Source organism: Acromyrmex echinatior, chromosome 1, assembly GCF_024713525.1.
Source record: "Acromyrmex echinatior isolate Ae372 chromosome 1, ASM2471352v2, whole genome shotgun sequence".
Lineage (NCBI taxonomy): Eukaryota > Metazoa > Arthropoda > Insecta > Hymenoptera > Formicidae > Acromyrmex > Acromyrmex echinatior.
In genome coordinates this window covers 24,312,764-24,340,710 of record NC_141852.1, presented here as the reverse complement: position 1 = coordinate 24,340,710, position 27,947 = coordinate 24,312,764, and positions in this window count along the sequence as shown.

The window sequence follows — 27,947 nt, the reverse complement described above, 5'->3', positions numbered from 1 at the left end:
GCTGAGAACGGCACCATCTTGAAATAACGAGCGCGAGACGCAGCCTTCGGAGCCGTCCGGCGGTTCCTACGATGATTACTAGCGAAACTTTCGGTTTACATTTCTTCTTGATTAACGCTGAAATGTTGTTTCGACCTCGCTTTTCTGAAGTTTGACACAGTAAAAAAAAAAATGAATATTATTAGTTTAAAAATTAGTTTTATGAAAGTAATTTTATGGAAGTCGGCAAAGAGAATTTCAGATTTTTAAACAATGTCGCATAAATTAATACAAAGGCAATTATAACATTTTATGAAAGTAACGATTTTTCATACTTTCTTCGTATGATTGTAAATGTTTGGAAAAAATTGATTAATATATATAATTTTGTGGTTCTAATTTTAGAATTTTGATGAGAATAAATTTATATATATATATATATATATATATATATATATATATACTTACTTTTTTGGTTCTATGATTTCAAAAAATATATATGTGTTTCCAAATATTCGGGGTATATAATATTAATAAGTATATTGTAATATTCTTATTTTATTTAATTTACTAATGTAAACTAATGTGAAAATGGTTAATTTTACAAAAAATATTTGAAATTAAAGTTGTATGATTTGAAAGGAGATAAATAATGATGAAATCAATTTTTGAAAAGTCAATTTTTATGTAAGAGTTATCTCTATATCTAAAAATAGAATTATATAATTTTTCTTAATAATAGTATTTTTCTAATATATTATTTTTCTTAATAATATGCAAAATAATTCTCCTAATTATTTTTGAATGTAAAAGTATTAAAACAGAGTTACCAAAAAATTAATAATTTACAAGACATTTTACTTTAATCTAGCATGTTTTGACATGAAATAAAGTATTTCGAAAACTATTCATTTTTTGGTAACCATATAATACTTATATATAGAAAATAGACTAAATTAATTGATGTTAAGAACACACATAGTAGTATTAGTTTTTCTTGTATTTTTGAACATGTGAAGATAGATCATAAGTCTATGTCTTATTTCCACACACTTTTAGGAAGATTTCAAGATTCCTTGAATTAATTTTCTGAAGAATCGATTTTTGTGTTCCATTTGATGCTCGCAATACTCTAAAAATTATCTCATCCTTGTTGTTTTTTCAAATGTTTATCAAATAAGGATAAATATGGTAATGTGAGTCAAATGGAATGCAAAAGAATTGATTCAAAATCGCTCATCTTTACAGCGGAGTTTAATCCGATCAGATTCTGTCATCACTCGTTGATTTAAGAGTAGATATGCAACCGCGTTTAGAACGAAGTGTCGCAGAGATGCAGAAAAGAAGAGGGTCGTGCTCGGTCGCTTCTATTCAAACGCATCGAGGAGGTAAGCGTCGTTCTATCCGCTTTGAACGAAAATGCTCTACCTTTCCTCTCGGTGGATTTGCAGGGCCTGTACGTTTCTGGCTGATGCCCACTTGCCTTTTCTCTCTCTGGGGATGGCGCGAATGCACTCAATTGTTTCATTCGGGATTGTGAAACACGAGGAACTGGCTTAGAGGGAGATTTGCGCAGCTCGGGGCTGACTGAGAACGGTAAGGAGGATGGCTTCTGCATGGAAGTTGGACATGGTGCACGCGCCCAAAGAAGTGCGTCCCTCTTCCTTCTCCTCAGTCTCGTTACTGCTCGTCACACTGTCTCTTCTAGTCTTCTAATCTCCTTCGCTGAAATATTCTTAAGCAGAAACGACGCACGCGTACCCCCTTTCACATCGGGAAAATTGAGGTTCTTGTATTAGCATATTGTATTTTTTTCAATTTCTCCATAAAAAGGAGAATGTAAAAATGGCCGATTTTTATCTAAAAATAAATAAAAGAAAAAGTATCTTTTGTAAATTTTGATCTCTTGGATAAAATTATTAAAAAAACTCGTAGCATTTGGGAAAGATCTCAAAAATTGAGCACGAACATCAAACATAGTGTATTTATCCAAATTTCAATGTTCTTCCTCAATTTTCGGGGTTCCTGAACGCGACGAACTTTTTATAACTTTATTGTATCCAGGAGGTCAAAACTCTATTTCCTTATTTACACCTTTTAGAGCAAAAATTGGTCCTTTTTTAACATCCATTGATAACTAGTATCAAATCATAACAAATAATATTGTACATATATTATATATTGATGTATATAACGCATAAACGTATACAGAAAGAATAATTGTACTGAAGTATCTCAAAATTTAATTTAATATGGAATTGAAAGTAATTTTGATAGATTATCAAAATAATTGTATGGAACGCTCAAATTGGTTATTATTATAGAAAACTTTATAACATTGCTTAACACGATGTCTGAATTTCTTACTTAATTATCTTAATAGTTATCTTAAAATTTTAGATACTTCAGCAAAGTTCTTTCCATGTAGTAAGCGCAACTTGTCTAATTCTTTAGAAGATCGATTTTAATATTGCCTTCAATTATTATGTAAAAGTTATTTAAAAACGTCTGAACTGTAACACTCAGTATGTATAATAAAAATTATGCTACGCTCATAGAGATAAGATGATTATATATATTTAATGAGATCACGTCTAGAATATAAAGATCTTGGTTCACGGGATGCTTGGTCATTTTGAAATTAGGTCGACAAACGTGATCTTCGATTAACCCATTTATCATAATCAGCTCTAGAAACGAGAAGCAGTCACGGAAAGATGTCGCCATTTTATCCGGCAGCTCAGAAGTAGGAAAGTATTCTTAACCGAGTGAAATAGATTAAAGGGTCGTCCTATCTACTGAAATCGCTGATCGCTCGGTATTGAGTCAGTGCGATCGATCGGATTCGTTCTTCCAATTAACGTCACGTTTTCGCAGGGGATCGTTATCCCTTACCGACAATCCCATTGTGCCTCCTCTTCTTCCCCTTCCTTCGTCCCAAAGTCGATCGGGGAAAAGTCTCACGAATCACATCTCGCGCTGAAAAACTTCGATTTTCCATCGCATCGCTTTGTCTTTACTTCACTTCCGGCTTTAGCACAATTCCGGGGGAATTGTAAACGGCCAGGTCACTTCCGGACTTCCTGCTTGTTGGACGCGTTTTCTTGTTCTTCCACTGAATCCGCGACAGAAAGGACGATGGGAGTACAACGCGAGGGAAAGTTCGCGACGGCTCTTTATGCCGGCAGATACTGTGAATCACTTCGCCTGCATGTTAACAAATGCGGAAAGTTCGAAAGGAGCAGCGTAACAACGATGTTACTGCGTTGAGTTTGGGGCCGCTCGTTTGCCGAGGAAATTTCATTACACCCGTCGCGTCTTTCGGCTGTGCTGGCGTGGTGTTATGCGACGTGTTTCACTCTCTTTCAAAGCGGTAGCTTTTCCACACTTAATGCCTTTTCTGTATGACCATCGATGCAGCAAAATGCGCGGTGAGATACAAAGCCTTATTTACATGGCTAATAGCAAGAGGAGAAATGTAGGTATATAAAACTCTTTAAAATCTTAATTTTACAAATGATATACACAGAGTACAAATGCAACTTCAATTTATGGAAAATTGCTAGAAATTTATTATTTACAACTTAATGGTTCTGTCGTTTTGTTTTTTGTTTACTTATTGAAAAACGATTGATTGAATTAATTTGAAATTGCGCGTGGATATATAATAATCATTGTTTGGTAAAATATGAACAATTTATCCTTTTTTTTTAAATTAAGATAACCAGATAAATTTGATTACATATATATATATATATATATATATATATATATATATTCTGGTTAATCAGATGCATTTATGCGTTTGATTATATCCATTTCGTATCGGTGATCTTCCTCTATTGTTATGTAAGTATTAATTAAATTTTAGCCGATATTACATCCAAACGTTTTGATTGCATATCAAACTATTATAATAACCAGAAATTCTATTTATTTTTACTAAAATTTGCTTAATCAAATATATCTTATTAATTCAACCATAATCATTTTTCTCCGTGCACGCACGGAGAAGTATTTAATTTAGGTAGATACATATCTGAAAATAATTTTATTGGATTATCAAAATAATTATGTAGGATACTCAAGCATAATGAGCAATGTTGTAAATTCTTTTGATATTTTAGCAATCAACGTGAACTTAAATGATCTAATAAAATTATTTTTTTAAATCTGTTTTTTTTAGATCTGTATATTTTGGATCTGTGTTTATTTAGCTAAATTTATAGATATTTTAGCAAAACTGTTTTTTCGTGTAGAAATTTTTTTTCAAAATTTAAAACGCGGACGAAAATTCTCTTGTCTTAGAAGATAATCTTTTATTGTGAATCAGATAAAAACGCGTTCGCTTAAATACATACATTATCTACTGCTTTCTCCTGCACGACAAAACTTCTCATTGTCGGGTAAAAAATGGAGTATGCGATTTTGGATCGGATTATCATAGCCGCGAAAATCAGCCCAGCCTGGGAGATTTCCATATCCCATGCCCATCTTCGGTCTGGAATATCTTCCAACCTGGCTCTTACCGAGCGACTTCAGACGCTCCTGAAGAACCGGGCGGACGTTTTATTTCGACATTATAAGCTATTTCACTTTGAAATGGGACAAATGGAATTGTAGCCTCTCATCCGGCGTCGTCCGCGTTTTCTACCGCGGCTTCTCTTCCTCACAGCCACTTGCCAACCGCGCCAGGATTCGTTCCAATCCAGCTTCAGTCATGAATATGATTCTCGCCAAAATTAAAATGTTCGGCTCATCGATTCCTTTGCCTGCTCCAGAAGGGAATCTATTGAATTTGAAAGTATCTGGAACGGCGGCGCGCGTCTCCCGTTCGTCACGATGACATACACTTATGATCGCGTTGTCGGCCTCCTCCTTCCCGACGAAAGTAGACGTCTTTAATATCTCATCAAAATTACATCCCGTAGTTTTCCGTACATGCGCGATAGCGCCAGTTTTATCTCCGATCGATAATAACCGATATTTCTTACACATAAAGATAATTCGATAGTGCCTGGGTAGCGACGTCCTCCAGATTAGTTTTAAAGATTATATATATCACGGAAACTAAGTTAAGTAAAATGAGATTTTCTACAAAGAAACCCGTTATCATACTCAATTCTCATTGTGATATCGTATGCGGTTAAAAAGATATTTTAATGAAATTTGGATTAAAAAAAAAACATCCTATTTTAGTGCTTTGGTTTGAATGCAAATTTGATTAAATCATGTTGTTTCAAACGAGTGCAATAACTATTATTACATTAAAAATAACAGTTATAACAAAAAAATATTTTTTCCGTTTTTATTTTTTCTTTTATTTTTACAGTATTAAAATAACAATCTAATTATTTATAATGTGTCCTTATTATTTTATACTTTCTTTATAAATATATGATAGGATTGTTTTGCAATTATTTTTTAAAAGCCGCCAATCGCATGACGCTTTCCATTATATGGAAAAATTAATTTGCGGGGCTAATGTTAAAATGTCTCAAAGAATACTGTTTTATATACACACACACACACACACACACACACACACACACACACAAATGGCCAGTCATGCATTTAATTTGAAATTCCGATCAATTTCCGATATATTTGCTGTTTTTCTCTATCATTTCCAATATATTTAACAAACAACTATACAAATAATTTAAAGACATAAGGGCAATTTATACTATTGAATATACGGAAATGAATATAGATTTATAAATGTTGAAATATTTAATATGAGTGCATGAATTTTCTCTTGTTAATTGATAATATTATATCGATAATATTAAAACCAGTGATATAATACTCTCTAATAGAGTATATATACTATATTAAAATATTAGAATATTATTATTCCTATTATGTCTTTTATCTATTTTATTAAAGAATTTTTATTGTAATGTTTAATTTTGACAGAGAGCAGCTTTGAACTTAAGACAGAGAGCATACTTTGAATTTAAATGCTTGTGTGAATTTTCTCTTAATCGAATTGTTATTCGTCGTAAACTATGTTTTTCACCCGTCTGTAATAAATTCAAAAGTATTTCAAGTGACAAATAGTGAACGGCGGATATCTCATTTTACAGTAAGGATTATGTCTCGATGATTACGCGGAGTTAGTGCACCACTCTGCTTTAAATTATCGCGATTTAAATTGTATCCACGGACGCAAAATGCAAGCTCAACTCCGTCCATTATACACGCATGAGAACACTGCCAAGTGGTAAGACCGACAAAAAGTTGTGACTGTCGCTTTCAGGAAGAAGGCGCAATTCGGAATCACCGGTTTAAAATATTAGGCCTGCTGAGAAAGTTGACGTTGTGGGGTAATGAGATTTTTTTAAATTTTCATCTAGAAATTATGATGTCTTCTGAACGTGGTAATAAGAATTTGAGAGAACATTAATGTGAAATCGTTAATTCTTCGACTGTAAACGGAAAGAATGGTTCTAGACAACAAAAAGTCCAAAATCGAGGCATAGGACAGTATTCACAGTCCGTTGTTATTTTAAAACCGTCTTAAGAGATGTCTTAAGATGTGGCTCTTTGATTGGTTCATCTTAAGACTGTACTTAAAATGGTCTTAAATATAAGATTCAATTATGAATGCCGGCCTTAGTCTTTGAAAAAAACGTCTTCGAAGTATTTTTTATGTCTCGTTTTTGGACATGTGTTTGAACGTGTTTTTGGACGTGTTGTTTGAAGTTTTGTTGAAATATCTAAAAATTTAGCTAGATTCAGATTTAAAAAATAATTTTGTTAAACCATCAAAATAATTATGTATAAGAACATTTAAATGTTGCTGTAAAGTATTTTAACATTTTAGCAATTACTTTAAGCTTTTTTATATAATGTTTTCATGGTCCAAATAAAATTATTTTTAGATTTACTTATCTAGCTACATTTTTAAATACTTTAGTAAAATTGTTCTTTTTGTATATCAATATAATTCGATATTATATGTAACATTAAATAAATGTTTCGAGAGTTTCAAGAATAAGGTTGAATAATCTTAATCTGAAATAAAACAGAAACATGATGATAATTAATCATATAAAAACAGTCCGGCAAAGACATTTGAAGAAGTCAAATTGAAATGAAGTAACAATAAAATCTGTCGCGTACTCTTACGAATTGATTAGAATATTCATAACCAGCAGTAAGCGAGCGAGCTAGATGCTTCAAAGTAACAGGCGATTTTGTATTATCCCACGCAGATTTAAATAATCGATTACCGGAATAAGCGGATTCGCTCAAGGTGTTGTAAATAATTGAATGTTGTGTCTTGTATTCATAAATATCGAATAAATTTCCATTTTTGCGGCGTAATTATCGCGATCTTCTACAAGTATTTTCCTCAGCAATATTAAAATAATAAAAAACAACGCTTAAATATATTCGCGCGAAAATTGATTATCTTCCGTACGTTTTCCTTTTTCAATTCTAAGTCTACAAAATTACTAGTTAATTAAGTCTTATATTGTACATCATGTTTGGTGATCAATCTTTTGGAGATAACGATAGGACTATTGGATCCACTCAATTATATTTTTTATGTTACACTTGCAAATTTGAATTTCATGCATTCAAAAGCATACATCTGTCATCTAATATATTGTAGTGCTATTGTTTGCAAGATCTAGTACTGTTAGACACATTTATCACTTTGAGTCTTCGCTAAGCATACATATATACATAATTTGCATTTAAATTAAATATACATTTTTTTAAGTTCTTTTATCAATCTTAGTTTTATAAATTTAGTATATTGTTTATTTACATAATCTGACCAGTGATGCAATATTATTTTGTCCATAAATTATAGAATTTTTGTATTAAGAAAACGTCTGTCAAAGATAACTGCTTTACAAGTTGAACAATGTAAGTTTTTAATTCCTTCGATTTTAGTATTAAGTCAACTGCTCTTAATTTTCTAATTTTGCAACTTTCTACTTCAATCTTATAAAAGAATTTTTCTTTAGTTAATTCGGAGATTTTTGTAATGTACTGTAATGTAGGAATTCAATAATTTCATCATTCCAACATCATAACTATAATTAGTCAGATCATTCTTATTAACTTGATTAAATTTTGCCAATTGCTTATATTCTTGATAACACTTTGAATTTCTTTTCTTACAATATCTAGAGAAGATAAATTTGTACAAAAGATAGCCTGCGTAATTACGTAATTCTAGAAAATATACCTCGCTCTCGCGGGAGGAAAGTTCTGAAAAAGCTTTTGTTCGGATAAGTTACGTTTATGTATGATGATATTAATACGAGAATGTGTACGCGCGAATAGGAATAAAAAAGTTCTCACAGCTATTTAATAGTTTCCTCTGACTGTCTTCTGGAGTCCGCGATTCTTTTTCTTCTTTTTTTTTCTTTATTTATTAGCATAAAGATATACATAGCAAGTAAATATTGAAATGGTGAATCCGCAACTGACGTTTCATACAAAGTGGTGTTTCACATTCTATCTGATAGTACAGGTAGTGATTATTTCAACTGCAAAATATTAAATTGGTGTTTTTGGAAATACTGTATAATTCCGTTTTACGTTCAGAATAAAGATACGTACTTACACTATTAAGTAATGAAACCGCCGACGGAAGCGGCGACGTGGGGAATTCTAACGAAGTATAAAATCAACAAAGCGTAACCGAGCGCTATGGAACGCTTCGCGTACGAAATTTCGTGGTACACGCGAATAAGTGCGCTGACATTTCTCGTTTGCGAGTCTGCGAAAATGGAAGTGGAACCTGCTGAACACACACACACACACACACACACACACACACACACACACACACACACACACACACACACACACATACAGACACATACACACCTGTACTGCACGAAGTGTACAATTTTCGTAACGCTTTATTGGGATGAGCACGTCGTCGTTGCAACGTTCACTCGTGCCGTGACGTAGATAGAAATATTTTACGAAATGGAACTTGAAGCCGACGATATGCGGACTCATCGCGTCGCTCTCGCGAAACACACCTTAACGTGCAGCCAAGCCCCGACTTTCCCACGGGCAGACGTATTCTTCACGGGATTTAACCGCGAACCGTAAATTCGTTTGCTTACCCCTTTAAACGCCCTTAGTCACCGGTAATATTTCATCGGAGGCTTCGTGCCCTCTCCTCTTTCCGCGAGATCTGTGCATCAACGTACTCTCTAAAAGACAGCTACTTCTATTACGTCTTTGTTCAATCAAGCGTGTTCATCAAGCGATAATAACTTCCGCCAGTGTACGACAAAAATACATGCCGATGTTTGTCACGTTATGTGATGTAAAAAAGATAAAACAATGGGATTGATAGTCCGATACGTTCGAGTATTTCCAGGAAAAGAAAACAATTAATCATAATTTAGAAAATATTAATCAATCAAGGCATTAATTAATCAAAGCCTTCAGGCATCAATTTGCCTTGTCATAATTTAGAGAAGATAAAGACATTTAGTGCCAATTTTCCTGACATTCAGATATTTTTGGTTGCTGCGGTAATATGTATTTCAAAGATGTGACATATCATGGATCTGATAACTGACGACCTAATTTCTAATAAATTTCTAAATAAATATGAGATTGTTAAATATAATTTTTAAGCGAAAAGTTTCCAAAATCTTTTCTCTGTTTGCTTTAACTTCTAACTTCAAAGTGGTCAATCTAGCATTAGCGAAGATATTTTGTAAGAAAAAAATTGTTTGCCTTTATTCTGTCTTTACTATTTTTTTTAAATATTTTTATAATTTTACATACAGTTACTTTTTTCTGTATTATAAGTAGAAATTTATGATACACAAGTATTAATAAATAATACTGTCGCATATTTTTTCAATTAGATTAATATACATTATATTTATACATGCATTTTCAATAATTTAGAGTGAAGATTTAATTTGTACTGCTTCAAAGAGGGTAGAAAATATGTTATATACACAATTCGAATACAATATTATCTTACAGATGGATGCACTTAACAACTTCAACTACATACTTTTCACCGCGGCGATAACAAATCCAGTTACTTCCGGCTTTTTATTTGCCATCAATATAAATCAGGTTACGGTATTAGGTAGGAAATGTGGACTGAAAGAAGGTAGAAAAGAGGACCGGCACACGTTGATTACTTATCGATTGTTTGCGCGCGAGAGCCATTGCGATTCGTTCAATTTAAAATCGTGGTTTCTCGCTCGATGTTTTCGCAGATGGAACGTAATTTTCTCGCTTGTCTGGTCAGAGATTTCTTTTCTCCGATGTAGCACGGTTAGATAAAACCAGATTAGCTTCAGGTGTGTATCATTCTATTACCATTCTATTAGAAAGAAGTGTTCTGTCGTTCCTTTTTCATTTAGAGACAAAAATTTCAATTTCTACCCCCTTTTTTTATTTATGCAAGATAGATGGTGTAATCGAAATGTCTTTTCTTTGCGGCGAATTGAAATAATTCTAAATAATAGAAGGGAAAAGAAATAATTTTAACCCGATTATTTCTCAATAATTTTGTTTTACGGATACAGCGCTTCGAATTATGAGATATAATTACCGTTTTTAGAGTTTCCATGAATTTGATATTGGATTAAACAGATGTAGCAAATTGACCGCTCACACGCTCAATAATTATTACTATGCAGGAATTACAGCGCGGAATGTAGGACGATAATAACGTCGTGTTGCAGAGATTTTCATTAAAAGTGCTTTATGTGTCATCCCCATTCGTAACTTTTTAATATTCAAATTTCTGTACTTTTAACTACCTCTAAAGTTCACTCTTGCAACTAAATGTAGATCAAGCCTTTATCTATTCGCTTTTCTAAAGTTCGTTTCATGAGAGTTACTAGTTTTTTGGTTGTTCATACTGAAAGAAAAATTTTTGATATTTTATTTTATAACTATAGTTACATGTTATTATAATTATGATTATTATTATTATTATAATTATAAATGACTAATTATTATTCATTTTTAGTTGGTATGTATTTATTAATAGAACTATATACGTACATGTGTTAAAAAAATATATTATACGATAAGTAATACACATCATACGGACTAACAAAACTTTAACGAACATAGATAGAAAATTCAACCTTTTTTAGATATAAATAATTTTGCATGTTAGTATCATAATTAACTTATTTGATTTTGTATGCTACGTGAAGATTTAGCTATCTTAGTATTTACAAACTGCATTCTGAATGCTCTGAATCAATTTCCATATACAATTATACAATATAATTAAAAATTTCATCAGCAATCCGTAAGTTGACAAACAAGTTATTACAATTAGATGGGTATTATGAAGATCAATTCATTGAACCTGTAATTCTCTCAAATAGGCTATCAATGCTACTTACTTCTCTTTTTTCACATCATATACAACTCATAGAAGAGATAATAAGTCAGTTATGATATTAAAATACAAAATTATTGATATCTTAGAAACAGTTGAGCTTTCGATCTATATTCATTAAGATTTTTTTATTTAGTATGGCGTACTATTTACAATATAAATGCTAGATAGTTTTTTTAACATTTTTTTAAACTGTATATATAGTTATTATTACTAATATTATAATAGTAATAATCACAATGATAGTAACATGTATGTATAGTACAAATACAATACCAAAAATTTTTCTCTCAATGTTCGTAATTCGAATTATCACGTTGTATACTATTTTAATTCTTTAGAGATAGTATTGTTTTATTATTAAAAAAACAACTTTTTACTAATTTTACTAACAAATATTTTGTAAATAAAGAATCTATTGATATATACTTTATTAATAGATATCGATATATATCGATATCTAGCTTGTTTAGCGGTTAGAAGAAAAAAGACATTGTGATTACGCTATCTATCTTGCATAAATAAAAAAAGAAATAGAATTGATATTTTTGTCTTTAAATGAAAAAGAATTGATAGAACTCTTCTTTCTAATATAATGATAATGAAATGATTCATATCTAAAGTATCATATTTTAGCACTTAATGCTATATATACAATACATTTCCATTTTCAGTATTTAAGTGTAACTAATCTGCACAGATTCCGAATTTATTCCAAATTTATTCCGAATTAAATTTTAAAGGAAATGCTGTATATGCAACATTCGTCCTTAGAGGCTTAATTAAATATGCATTAATAATGTTGGATTATGTAAATAATAATTATGCAGAAATTATTTTTTGATTTATCTTTAAATAGGTGTGAAGTGTCACACCTATGTATAAGATTTTAAAATCTTGTTCTTGAAAAGGAAAATAAAAACTATTGCCTAGAAGTCTTAAAGTTTACTTTTACATTCCTCTATCTCATAAGAGGATAACTAATGTCAATTTAACTCTACATAGTATACTAGTAAAAAATATAATTATAAAATTAAGAAATTTTTTGTTCTGATTATCTTATCTATCAACATTTTAAGCCGCCATTTTTAAATCGTTTACCTACTTAAAGGTTATAATAGGAAAAACAATAAAGATAGTGAAGGCAAGGAATCGCTTATGTGATATCTGTGCTTCGTTTCTTTCTTCCGATTCTTCCTCCGTTCACAAATCAAAGCATTTCGAGAATTCGGGAAAGTGCATTGCAATGCCGCGAGACGAATCGCCCTTACGCTTTCGAAATCTGAACCGTTCAAAACATTTCGTGGCGATCCTCCTCCACGGGACAAGTTCGTTCGAGTCGCTGTAAGTTTGTCGCGGAGTTTCTCGAACTCAAATCGTTAAACATCGATTAAACGGATAGGTGACTCCTGGCGTGGACGCGAACGGGTACTCCTCGAATACGTGGGGCGCAGATTGTACTTACGGGGCTGAAGTTACAAGTCTCGTTACAAGCAGACCCGGAAGTTGGTCTCGCGTCCCGTGTTAGAGCGGGCTTTGATGATGATTAAGTCGCGTTGGCAGGAATCACGACGCGATCTTCGATTTTCAGCTTAGCCCACATTAAGCGCGATACTCGACATAGATACTCGCATGCAACAAATGTTGATATTCGCGATACAATCGCACGCAATCGGAGCATCGTGAAAAAGTATTAGGTGTACAAATAAGTTTCCGCCGTTTGACAAAAGACGGCGTCACTAGCAAGCTATGGTTAAAATTGTCTGATGTAAAACATTATATCGTAAGGTTGGACATCTGTCAACAACATAACCTTGAAATACTAGCGATTTTGTAGCAGCATCATATATTTTTTTTTGTGCGAAAATGCCGAGTTTTGAGCCGAATAAGCGTCATTTGCGGGAACTTTTGATTTACTTCTTTAATTTGAAGAAATCTGCAGCTGAGGCTCATCGATTGCTTGTAGAAGCATATAGTGAGGCTGCCTTAAGTGAGAGAAGTTGTCGTGAATGGTTTCAAAAATTTAAGAACGGTGAATTTGACGTCGAAGACAAAGAACGTAGCGGAAGGCCGAAAGTGTACGAAGACGCGGAATTGGAAGCATTATTGAATGAAGATTCGTGCCAAAAAGAACTTGCACTTACATTTTGACTTACATCAATAAAACATTATGTATCGTTCTTTCACAATAAATGCTTAATTTTTGATTAAAAATGGCGGAAATTTATTTGTACACCTAATAGTTAGCCATATTTTTAGTCAGACTACCGAGCACGATGAGATTTTTCGAAACTCTAAACTCACTGACAAGTGGGACACTGTGTCGAGCACTTTTCGTAACAACAATATTTGATGGCAGATAGTTATAGTGAAGTTTCATGCCATACTTGAAGTAATAGCGAGTCATTTATTGATTAACAGTTCACCTAGTAAAGTTTGTACAATAAAATTTCAATATGAAGAAAAATTGCTGTGGAAATTGTTTGAAATTACGAGTATTGACAATTTAGTATATTTCTATTTACTATTTACTATTCATACTTTTACTAAAGAATAGAAATTCCAAAAATTCCGTTAAAATATAATATGTTTTAGTATCTGCGTACACAAATTTTGAGCAGCACAGTTGTCTTCGGTTTCTCAGTTTACTTTTTGCGAATTACAACGAACCAAAGCTGAAGATAAATTTAACGGATTTATAATCAGAACGATCTTAAATTTGCTCAGCAGATTTATTTTTCGACGTCTTATGGTTACTCGTAAAATCCCGGCATATCCCTGTCGTTCCACGTCTTTTGCTCGATCGCGAATAGAAACGTCGGAATTTTGGCGATCTCCGGTATATAAAGTGTACGGATAAAAACGCTTCCGTCGGGACCATATTTCACAAATACTACTTACAGGCGTACACCCATCGTTCTTCCTGTAGACGCTTCTGGTCCCGAGTTCGCTTCACGGAAATTATATGCGGGATTCGAGCCAGAGCGCTACGTGCGCTCCACGAGATCGAGGATCTAGAATACCAAACTGCCGAACGTTGAACGTCGAATTAATGCCAGATGTCGCGTACATTGGACCCTTCCGAAAAGCCGCGTGATTAATATCTAGCGGATCCAGATCGCCGGAAGCATTCGGAACTGATAAGTTATCAGCTTTGATAATTTAGGTGAAAATATACTCAAGGCAGACGAACCATACTCTACATCTACATTCAGTCCAGAATCTTACATTCGAAACTTGCGAAATGTGTTAATTCTACAAAAAATTTTACAATCTCCACACTAATTATATGGAAAATTGTATCCAAGTGAAATAATTTATTAGTTTTCACACATATTGTAGCTAATGTAATGAATAAAAAAATGTTTATCCACATACATATGACTCAAATAATAGACAGTTTTTGAGCTATATTGTATCAAAAGTGTAAAACTTGTAATCATAAAACATCTTTGATAGATTTTCTTTTTTTGGATTTATTTTTATCTGAAGAATATATAAAATATATTATCAATCTTTATTTAATTGTAAATCATTAAAAGAAATAATAAAAATTCAGATATATATATATATATATATATATATATATATATAATGTTGAGGTTATATAATGTTATATATAATGTTGAGGGCCCAAGAATTGTCATCTAGCTTTTTTCTTAAATAATTATCTAAGATATGTTTTATAAAAACTTATTAAATATATTATTAAGCATTCTACACTTTATTAATATTTGAATTATATATTAGGTGTTGGAATTAATTCGTAGCGTTTTTAATGAAAGAATGTTATTTATTTCACATGAGCATTAAAAAATACATTAATGAAAGTACTTCCCATCACTTGTAAAACGCTACGAATTAATTCCAACACCTAATACATTTTTTCAATATTAAAAAAAAAATAAAAAGGAATGAAAAAATAGGTAGGGTTATCAATCATCAAAGAAAACTACTCTAATTATGAGCTTTATTTTCTCGCTACTATGGTGTAAAATTTATCCTAGGTGATTATTTTCAAGTTAACGCTTTATTAGTGGTATTTAGTAGTATCGATGTTTTCAGTTTATTTATATTTATTTAAATGTACAAATTTATTATTTTATTGGATCATAAAATTATAAAGAGAAATTTTAGTAATATTTCTGCCTATTAATAACGTTAGTAAACCGTAGGTGTATAATTATGCTATAGACATTGCATTTGATGCAGAGATGAATATTTCAGCAAGCGATATTGAACGTATTTATATGAATCATATTGAAAGTCATGCGTTAATTATAATCACGTACGAATTTGCATAAAGCAATCACTCGGCTGAAATAAATGCTTATTAAAATACGCCGTGTTACATATTTAACATTCGCGTGAACTCGAGATTAACGTGATAAAAAATTCGTCCACGTACATATAATGCTAATCAAATGTTTTTTCATCTTTATCAAACCTACGAGTTTATTTTTGTTCGTTTTTCATTTTGGCGGAAAAACTGTTGAAATTTCAATCGGCAGTAGATATGTCAAATACGAATCGTATACTTTATGCAGGAAGAAGGAGAGAATATAACTTTCGTTTTGAGTATTTGCACTTCTGAAGCATCATTCACTGAGTTCGAAGCTAGAAATACGTTGTATTAACTATGTGGTAACGAAAATTGGGCCAACTAAACCGACTTGGTCCCACGTTGAAGAGTCGCGCGATGTCTACTACCCCTCGAGCATTCAAGTATGCATCTCGAGAGTAGTATAAAGTTAGTCAAATAGGTGAAACGTATTCGAGAGCACTGTATACCGCGGATAGAACGTTTCTACCGGAGAATGTTGCAAGCAAGCACGAGAGAGCCATTAAAGATTGCTCCAATGAAGTTATCAAGGAGATATACATGAATGCGGATTATGACGACAAACCGACATGCGACTCTCTCTGGCAAACGTATTTATTTTTATCTGCACGCGTAATCAAATATTACCGCTAATTCTGTTTTTTTTAATGATTTTTATGATTTTTAACGTAATCATTTTCACTTTTCATCTTATTGGAAAATTTTCCGTCGAGTGCGATTCATTCTATTATATCTTACGTCACTTCATTCCCACCTAGAAGCAAACGTTGTTTGATTTTTTTCACGAAACGATTTCACGCAGTTCCCGCATATTTCGTATATCTATCGCCCCTATCGTCTCGAGTTTCTTTATGACGAAACGCTCTTTTTCAAAGGCGAAAGGTTCATTGCTGCGGACCATTCTTTTGCAGTCAGCGACCATCCTAATTCAGACCGCTGTCAATAAAACCGGTGATTTCATAGAATATAGCGAAGTTATGCGGTCATTTGAACGATAAATGACCCGAGATATTAAGTGGGCAGAAGGATTTTTCGGCCATCGATTCGTGAACAATCGGGGTTTCATATAAATTTAATATTAAATTCTCTCTCGTGCCAACACGTTTTCAATAAAAAGAAAATAATGGAATAAATAAGACCAGCTTAAATTCATTTAGATTAAATTATTATTGTTTTATACTATTGGCATAAATTATTATTACTGAAATAAATTGAATATTAATGTTAGATGCTTATTTTAAAACAGTCATAATTGGATAAGTAGTTGAATACTTTATACAAATAAATTTTGATTTCATTACATTTTAAACTTTTTAATATTACTTTTTTTTTTATCAAAATATGATATTCTATCTTGTGTATAAAAAATATAATATAATAATGATAATAAATTATTCGTGAAATGATATTTTAATAATCTGTGTACACTTCTGAAAAAATATGGCAGCAAACTCGTTGTAATGGAACTCTTATTTTTATTACTTTTTATCATACGTATATATATTGCTCCCAGTATTTTTGTTAAAAATATTTTTCTTCGGTGTTTTTAAGAGATTCGTGATTTGACACGTTCAAGCCTGTTTATTCACGAAACGTATATGCGTTTTTATTTTTAATTTCTCTGTGCGACACGTCGAAAAATCGTTGCCGCGAATATTTGTGCTCGTCACTTTGAAAGCGACGCGATGCCGTCAGTTTACAGACATGTGTTCCAAAAACAACGTTATTTACATATTGTTCCAATGCAATTACTTTTGTATAGACATCGGGCTATCATAAATATCACTTTTAAGGGGTTAGGGAAGATCTGAAATTACAGGTCTGATCTTTAGGATTGAATTAAAAGAAAAGAGTTATATTACACAATTTGAATCAAACCCTATATATGTTAATCTATTGTTAATCTATTGCATCTAAAAACAAAATCACTGCGTTGAAAAATGAAACAAGTATAAAAAAATAAGCATTTTTTAAATAATGAAAGGAAATTTATATACTTACTTGAAGATTAATATTTTTGTTTTGGAAAAACGACACATTTATCAACACACTTATATGGAAAAATACCTTATTATACAATTCTATACTACAGTGACAGTGTTCGAATTGTGAAAACTCATGAATATAGTTTTAAAGAATACATTATAATTAAAAATGTAATGTCGGGAGAAGTGAAGTTATGCATATTCATATGCTATCTTAGGTAAAATTAATCAAATCATTCCATCTTAATTAAAATATTGCTCCAATTCGGAAAGAATTAAAAGATCCTCCATTGAAGAGTTGTTAATTTTGAGATGTGTTACTTTTCTATTAATACAATGATATAATAAAAAAATGTCATCTCTCTCTTCTTCCCTCTTTACGGTTTAATTGAATATGAATCTCCAAGATAACTTAAAAATCACGAGAAATTAATTTGTAAGATTTTGTAATAAAAATACTCAAGTTTCATAACAAAGATTTTAATTAATATGAATGTATTTAGTTTTCATATATCACTTTGAAATGAAAATATGAAAAACTAATAAATTGATAGCCAAATGAAATCGAATCCTCATTTTTTCATCTTTTTTCACAATTAAAAAACAGTTAAAAAATGCATGTATACATTAATCATTGTGGTCCAAAAACTAGATAAATATATGAGAAAGAAGTGTGTTAAAATATAAAATAAATTCAAGCTGTCCTTCAAGCTTCCTTTGAAAAATTTTCCCGCAATTTGGAAAATATTGTTCCGATAAAAAGAATTTTTAAATTTTATAATGTTTTTTTTCATATATTTAAAAATAGATTATTCATACCAATGTTATAGGAATATATTCTCCATACTAAATTTTCAAAAAATACAAAAAAGAATGTTCGATCTTTTTTAACCATTTCAATGAGACTGATCTCTTAATGTACATTGTGGATTTCTTCGTAAAGATAAATTCTTTTGTACGTATATTACTAATTTGTATTATTTTAGAATCAAATCTAGGTCTTTTCGTCTCTTCTCAAATACAGAAGTATAAATGTCTTTTCAAGACCATTCATCAATCAATCCATTCACTCAATAACTGATACAAGGTGGATAAAACTTCTTAATTAAAGTTTCAAATTACATTTTATTTTCCACATTTCGATTACAAAAGAAAAAGGAAACTTTGAACATGATGATGGACGGAAGCAAAAGTTAATTTAAAAAAATCAAAAGAATTCAAAGTGACTACATAAGTGTATGCATCATATATATATTGTATATATAAATATATATATATATATATATATATATATATAATTTATTTACGATTAAATAAAGTAAAAATAAAAGAAATATATTAATTGAACTGATAAATTGCATATTACTGTATATTAAATTTTTTTAAAGGAATAAATCGGAAAAATTTTTTATAGAAAATTTGTAAATATAAATTCCCCAATTTGTCATCACACATATAGCTCGTTACGTTGTCAGAAATTTCAATGGTCGTTCCCGAGTACCCGATGGCGTTTTCGTCCTGTAGAAATACATGGATTATTGGAACGTCGCGAAATTCTGGACTTAGACTTTTCTTCCTGTCGGATCCAGAATCCGAGCGCGAGCGTTTTCTTGTAAGTCTCATGCGGGCGGCTACGGCGCGGCGTCGCGGAGACGTGTTTACACGATGGAATGGAGGCTCGTTCGGCGTCGCAGCCAAGTTGTAAGGTGAACCACAAGAACATCTAACCCAACCATCGCAAGAGGCTATCTTATCTCATCTGGTCTCTGTTAAATTACCCGGCTCCGGAGGCTTCTCCGCTCCCGCCTAATCCCCTTCCCCATTTCCCGCTTCATCGCGAAATGTTCTGAACGAACGCGAAATAGAGGGGAGAGAGAATAGGGCGAGAAAGGATTGCAAACAAGGAGGGCAAACAACGCGGATAAGAGAACGAAGCGGGAACAAAGTGAGTCGACAAAGTGAGAGAGGGAGAGGAAGAGAAAGGAAGATGGAACGAAATTGCAGTGCTCCAGGTGCCTTCGGAATCTCGATAATGTCAAAGACTCTTGTGGAGGTGGGAAGGGGAGGGAGAGGACTCTCAAGGCTCGGTGGGACTCTCGTCGGGGGTGGAAACTCTTCCGTGAAATATCGCCCAGGGGCCACGCTCAACTTCGAATATATCATTCGCGACTACTTACCGTGGTGGTTGGTGGTACACCGCTTTTCCGTGGACTCTCCCTGTAATTCTTCGGCTAGCGTAGCCGGAGGATATCCAGCTCGTAGGATACCAGGATAGTAACCGGGGGTGGTTTTTCGGTAATGCAGTGAGTGCGGGAGCGCCTTTTCTCTCGCTCGCGGGATTCCTTTCCCGGAGCAAGAGAAGTGGGTTCGCTTTCGGGATTTCGCGGGCTAACGGTAACCTAATCGATGAAGACATTTGCCTCCGTCTGTCGGCTACTGACACGGATTAAGCGCGCGGTCGGATGCCGTATATATCTTCCGACTCGCACAGCTCAGCCCCGGAACGTAGAGGAATTAATGAAATTCGACGATACGTACTGGTCAGCGCACATTATACATAACTGTAGTAGAGCCAAGTTGGGTACGAACAGAAGAGACCGGCGCCGGTCTTCGCGTACTTGCGCGTGCAAATCGGATTCGGAGATTGTCTGCGACTCGCTCGCGTCGCGTGCGATTGAATTACGATGTTTTTGAAAAATCTTAATCTCTTAGAATTTTTCCCAGACACTGGGATTCTCCCTCTGACGAGCTTCGAACGTTCCCACTTTGCAGGGTATTAATAAATTATATTCTAACAAGCTCTTGTAAATCATAAGTAAAGCATTTTACGAACGCCGGAAAGTATTCTTTCGATACAGTATTGTTCGCTCATGGATCCGGTTTGTTCGTTTGTTACCGCTTCAAGACCGGGCGAAGTGAATTATTACAATCGTAATTGGTGTTGCTTGTGGATATATCGTTACACGTACAATCAATATTAAGTAGAATATCGTAGAATCTTACAATTGCAATCTTTTTATCAATTGATATATTAAAATGTATTAAACCATGAATATCTATGTAAGCTCTTTTCTTTTGAAGCTTATCTACCTATAGCTAGCTGATTAATTTAATACGATACAATACGAGGTTGTTAAAGCAAATCTTTCTTTGAGTACACTTTATGCGAAAGAAGCGGAACACGGCTTACGTGAGATGAAACGGAAAAGCAATAGTTCAATGGTTCAATTCATATCAGATTGAATCAGACTGGTAGAAGAAAAAGCTAGAAAGCAGAGAAATAAATCGTATACTAAGTGAGATCAGTTTGTGTTACCTCCGATTGGAAGAGTCCTTATTCGCAGATATTGCAGTGGAATTAACGAAGAAAGATAATTGTTCGAAACATAAATTTGACACTAAGTAAAATGTAACCATGTCGAGAAATTAAGTTCATTAATTATTCTTTATACATCGTGCACTCTATGTAAAGATACAAACATTTAACAATACGCGTAATTGATTCTCTAAGAGCGCAAAAACATAAAAATATTGCTCGAAGGGAGTATAGATTCTTCTGTAAATTTGCGAGGTACAAATCGCCTCGGGCTGAGAGAAACACAGGTACAAATAAAGTTGAGTCAATCAATCTGATATTATACAGTTTAGAATGGTTTTAGAATGAGACGATCTCACGCTCTATACGGTTCATCAGCGTGTTTTTTATGGTCATTTTGCTTCATTGGAAAATCGATGCTCGCTGGCGCTTATTATAATTATAGTTTGGGCTACTTCGCAGCACGGTTCGCGAACCAACGCTCGGTATTATCTTAGTGTTATTGTCTCAGTGATTTCAAAAGTTTTCAAGACTGCCCGTAACTTTAACGGTTTCTTAATAATAGCCTGTAGCGCGCCGCTACGTGCAATCCGGTTTGAAAAGGACAAATTAAATTTAAATACATTACATAAACTCAATTCGCGTAATACCGTCGCGAATAAATGAACGATATTACATCTAAATCCGAAATATTAGAGCTGAACGAATTTTGCGTTTTAATCTGGAATGTTTGCTTAGAAATACAATGCAATGTACAAAAAGCAATTTTTAATTTAGAGCTGATGTGGGCCCACTCACTTATAATGCTAAGATTAAACATATATTAGGTGTTGGAATTAATTCGTAGCGTTTTTTAATGAAAGAATGTTATTTATTTCACATGAGCATTAAAAAATACATTAATGAAAGTACTTCCCATCACTTGTAAAACGCTACGAATTAATTCCAACACCTAATAATATATTATTATATTTGAATTTATTATTCTTAATTGTTATGTTTATTATTAAAGCAATTGCATTTCACATAAAAATGCTAAACAATTCAATTTTTTAATGTTACATCTGCAAATTTAGATTATTCTTATTAAAATAAACCTAAAATTCATTTTTTTTTGTATGACATATCATTTAAGCTTCTCTTGAATTAATTAATACTTTTTAATCAACTAATAAATATATTGAATCTCACACATGTATATTGAATCTCCTGTGTCGTTAATTATGTTACCGATTTTAGCATCAATTTCGGAGAGTTAATTAAAATTTGTAAATTGTAGATAGTTATAATTTTACAGATCCGATAATCTTTCGCAACCGAAAATTGTACTTGGTATCGTAATATAACATTTCCGTAGCTGATAACAATTCGGTTCAGTTTTCTTTGTGTACGGCTTCAGAATGGTTCGGATTCTTCTTTCTTTTCGTCTTACAATTCGCCATTGTGCACCCGACTTTGATACTAGTGCCACGATGAGGGACGTGATAGGAGAGCTTGAAAACGGGGATATCTTCGAAATGAATTTTATTTGTCACGATTCTCTGACGTATATGTATATTGTATACACGCGTATCACTGGAGAACCAGGGTGTATTAAAGTGTAACAAAGCAGAAATGAGACGAAGGAGGCCGTAGCTTCGACCATGCACGTTAAATGTGGACCATACAAGCCTGGAGAAGCATATAAGTGAAGATACATTTCGCCGACGTGTCGAAGATGTCGGTCGCGAGACAATGCATTGTATATAAACAATGTGTTTTATTCTGTGATGCGTCTATTATCTTTCGAAAGAAAAGAAGGCAGGCGGAAAATGACGGAGCTTAAAAAAAGCCCGTTCTAACTCGATTCTGCTGGTTTGACGTGGGCTCTAATTATGTGGTTTCCACCTTTCAACTAGTATTCCGTTGGAGATAATTAGTACCGAAATTGCTAAAAACCGAAGGAAAATCAATACACGCACTTAAAAAGAAAGTCATCAAAATTTTGAGTAGTTAGCTGGAAGTTCTTTCCAGCCGGAGAATCAGAGATTTTCAAGAAGCCGAAGTCTCTGGTCAAAAACCGGAGAGATGGCAACCGTAGCTCTAATGTAGATAAACCATAAACATACATAGTATTATATGCTTCAAGCATACTTACATAAATAAAATTTTGGAATAATATGAATAAATGATTATGTGTGTGATTATGCCGTAATATAAAATACTCATGTGAGTAGACGATGTACAAAAGCAGCTATATACATAAATATGGCAGCAACATATCCAAAAATAAGAAAAATACATGCAACCCTTGATTTTTTGGCTATGAATTGAATGTTTTAAAAATATGCACAAATCTTATAAAACAAAAAGAGAAAAAATGTTTAATTCCAAGAGACGTTAAATCCTGCTGTTGTAAGAGAAAAGTGCAAAAGAAGTTAAATCCCCAAATCCCTACTGTTGCACACACAAATACAGTTATATCCATCAGTCATATTTAATAAAAATGGTAAGCACTTTGTTTCAAAATCAGTTAAAATTTTTCTCCAGCTACAAAACCAGTTAAGGGCATTTTACCTTAATAAATAGAAATTGTGTTTCTTATATATTATACACGGCGCGGGACGCGGGATTTTGTTAACTAAAACATAACATTTTTCTTAATTGTTTAAAAAATAGTATACAAATCTTTAGATATTTTCTAAAAAATTTCAAATGGAAATAATGACTTTGACTACTCAAGTGTTAATGAGTGATAATTAATGTAGAAAGTATTATTACTCAGCATTAAAGAGAAAGTACATACACAAATTAAATAAAATAAATATGGAATAAATGTCCATTGAGAATATGAATATCCAGATAAGTCGTTTCCATATAATAAAGTAAAATAGAACTTTAATACTAAAAAATGATACGTTAAAATTTTGGTGATACCAGCAGAGCATTTCCATTTTGTCTTAATTATTATTCCATATGTTCGTGAGTGGTGTGCAAAAGTATTTCTAGTAATCACTCGTTTACGCTTGGAAAATGTCGAGATTATTCATAGAAATTTTTCGAGTTGCTATTTCAGCCGTCTGTCCAGTCTGTTCTCTGGTAATGTAACATATGTCCGCGTCAGGTAATTATGTTTTTCACTGAAGTTTTTATAACTTTGTAGCGTAGTATCTGCTATGTCGACGTTGTTGCAGAGTGGCCGAAAAAATACGACACGCATCGGTTTATTTACTACATTTTTCTGAATAAATTTGTTTACTTTAAGAAAATATCTTTTAGCCGTTAACATTAAAAGTCGTTAACATTATTATAAATTGGAGTTTGCAACAAATCGCAATATGTCATATTACTTAAGTTATTTCGTAGAATATTAGTATGATTTTAATTTAATATAAAATGACGGTTGAAATTGATATAATGGACCGATGCTACATGTGACTTGCAATACTCTAATATATTAATATATTACTCTAATATATATTAATTACTAATAATTAATAGCTCCGTTTAGTATATAATTAATTATGTCAAAATAATGTTAGTAATATGAATCAATATTGGTATAATTTTGATAAGATAATTTATTTAATAAATTAGTTAAACATATATTAATTAAAACTTATTCAAATTACTATTATTATAATTATTATTATTTATGTAAATAATTATGTTTTTAGAATAGATTAAGAAAGTTTTAACTTGAATCTTATTTACATGAGAATAAAATTTTAATATCTGAATAAAAAATATTAAATCAAGAAGTGATATATGTATTAAATCTTTTGAAATGTATAAATATTATTTGTAGTAAGACATTTGTAATAAAAAATTTGCAGATAATTTTTATATGCCGAATGTAATTTTAAAATTTTTGTGTTATCATGTCACTATTATTTTATAATACTACTATCAATATTGCGTGTATATTGATACTATTATTATTTATATCGTATTTTGCACAAGATTGAAACAATTCCATTTCAATCTTATTTTTCAAAATAGCAGCGATGGAAAGTATTAGTCTACCGATATTCAATGGAATGATCTAGTAATATTGTCAATTGGACACGGTGGCTGCGCAAACGTGTATGTTCCGATAAGAGAAAATTCACTGCAGCTAAAATATGAACAAATAAACAACAAATAAATTTTAAAAATTTGTGATAAATTTTACGAAAGAATAGATATAAAAACAGAGGATTTTTCTCGCAATAATTATTCTTAAAATTAGGATCAAATTAGAACTTATAACTAGATTGCAAATATGACAAGTTTTTATTTAAACTTATTAATATTTTTATTCTTAAAAGTATTAATCTCTTTTAAGTCTATTGCATGCTGTTTTGATGCAGAGCATAAACATCTTTTCTAATGGAGTTTTTATGTTTTTTGGGGGGGATTCACGAAGATCTTTGGACTATAGAATTCTTATGATAATATGATACTGGGTTTGAGTCGTTGAGTTCTTGTACTTGTTTGGCATTCGCTATTGCTTATAGTGAAAGAGTTATGTTCATTCTTGCAAGCAACGTTATCCACTTTCGCGAAATCGATCACCGAAATTACCAACTCTATGCGCTTTCACGAGTTTATGTACGTTCGCCCGCATCCTCTCGCAATGAACCTCGGCGCTTGTCGAAGTTGGAAAATTGCAGGACTATTCTTCCTTCTGAGATACAATCTCGAATTGTAATCGAAATCTCTGATTACTGTGGAAAATCAAACATCCCAAAACTGAACTTTAGCTTTCTGAGAAAAGAGAAAATGAATCTTCACAATGCAAATGTTAATACATTCATTTATTCTCCAAATATTAGCGGTAGATATTTGTGAATATATAATTTTATGATAATGATATTTTTTGTTTCAAAAGTGACACAACTCTAAAAAATAGTTTTCTTCTTTTCTAAAAAATTCAGTTTTTCAGAAAAGAGGAAAACTATTTTTTAATTTGATAGAATATTATTAACTAATCAAATAATATCAGCAAAAAAAATATATTCTTAATATATGGTTATATATATCATTTTTATTTCACAATCCTCAGAAAAGCAGTCTTTTTGAATTATAATTGTGATGATTTAAAAAAAATCATTTCTTTGATTTATGGCAATTTTTTTGTAATATTAAGTTAGTTTACTTTTGATTAAATGTTTATTTAATTTATTCATTCATGATAATAACTTGAAAATCATGTTTTTTGAGTTGTATCACTTTTGAAATAAGAAAGCGGAAATAGTAGACATGCTTTTCTCATGTACATAATAATTTTCATAGAAATAGTATAGTACACACACTTATTCGTTCACAAAAGCACCTCAATTCTAATAATAATTAATTTATATTAATTTTTTAAAATTTTATTTTTATTTAAGCCTATTTACGTAATTAATTGTTTCTTTTAATATGTCACTTTTTATACAACTGCATTCGTATGAGAATTTTTATATATAATTTCTTATGCTCGTATAAAAAACGATTTGTACTTGTGTTTTATAGTGGCTGATTTTATAATAATTTAATATATTACATAATAAACTTTTCTTACATGATAACAGAAATGATGTTAATATATGCCTAACGTATGCTTTTTTTTAACTGACTGCAGCATGAGCTTTGTTCGTGCAACATCTGCATTTAATTTATCTACATATACCATCTTTTTCAGCTGAACTGAATGTATAAGCCTCGTACTACAGGCCTTGATTTAGGTATGAATTTAGATTGAAAAATTTGTTGACTACTCGTTATTACATTTTTTATTTCGTTATCCCGTTGTGTAGCTTCGTTATCGTACGCTGCGTAATGTAATCTGGTAATCTATTCTTGCGAAAACAGAAAGGGGAAAGAGAGCGGGACAGAAGGGAGATGGAGATGTGAGTCCGACACATAACTAATATTTTATCATATTTCACTTGCAGATTACGTTCCGGAAAAATGACAAACGCACGCGTATCGATTTTCGCACTGTCTGATAATCCTGACCTACATAATGCTGTTGCATCGTTTGTCTTTTATCTGCTACAAATCCTCATCAAGATTTATTAGTGACGGTGGAATATATCCCCAAACAACGGACAGAAATGAGTAATGGTTCGTTGCACGCGTGTATTAAGCAGGCTAATGCGTTCTTTTTCGCAGTACGTGTCGTGGGATTTGTCCGGGACCAACGTCAAAACAACTTATATCATTAACCTCCTGAGACCTCCTGCGCGTATCATGCATGATACAGCAACATTTTTATTTCGCTGCATGCTTAATCCGGAGGTCTCGCGAAATGTGTAATTTACACCCCAGTGATTCTAGCTAACGTAAGAACCATTATTACCGCTGCACAAGTTCATCGTGCGCGAGGGAGAGTTAATCCGACGCCCTCTTCTCATGCTTACTCATGTACGTCATAAATTTCGTTCGGTGCGCCGTGGTAAGAACGACGACCGAAATAGTTATCGGAAACGATCTTATTATCGACTCACTATTCAATAGCCACCATAAATTCTACGATACAATACCATAATCGTGCGACTCTACAATGCGATATTTCTCTCTCCGCCCTTTTTCTTTTTCGTCGTGTCGGCAGTGTTGAAATTGTTTTTTTGCTGATTGATGTCACTTTCATCAATCGACTGGCAATTAAATCGAGCTTATCACACGATTGTAGTAATTATTACAATTTGATCGCATGCCAAGAGGCGTTAGTGTCTAGAAGAAAATGAATGATATGTCTCGTAAGGTCGGTTTCACACGGGGGTTGCAAAGTGTCTTAGCAGAAATACCGTCGTAGAGGGAATGTCATATCTAAATAGAAGCTTTCACACAAATGCAATTGAATCGCTCGTGACAAAGGAACAACCGAATGACATTCAATTATGTTAGATAATTTAAGTCTTTTGACAAGTTTATATTTTTGTTAGGAAACGATAAATCGGTAAATTATGTTAATAAGACTTTTAATATCGAAAAATAAATATT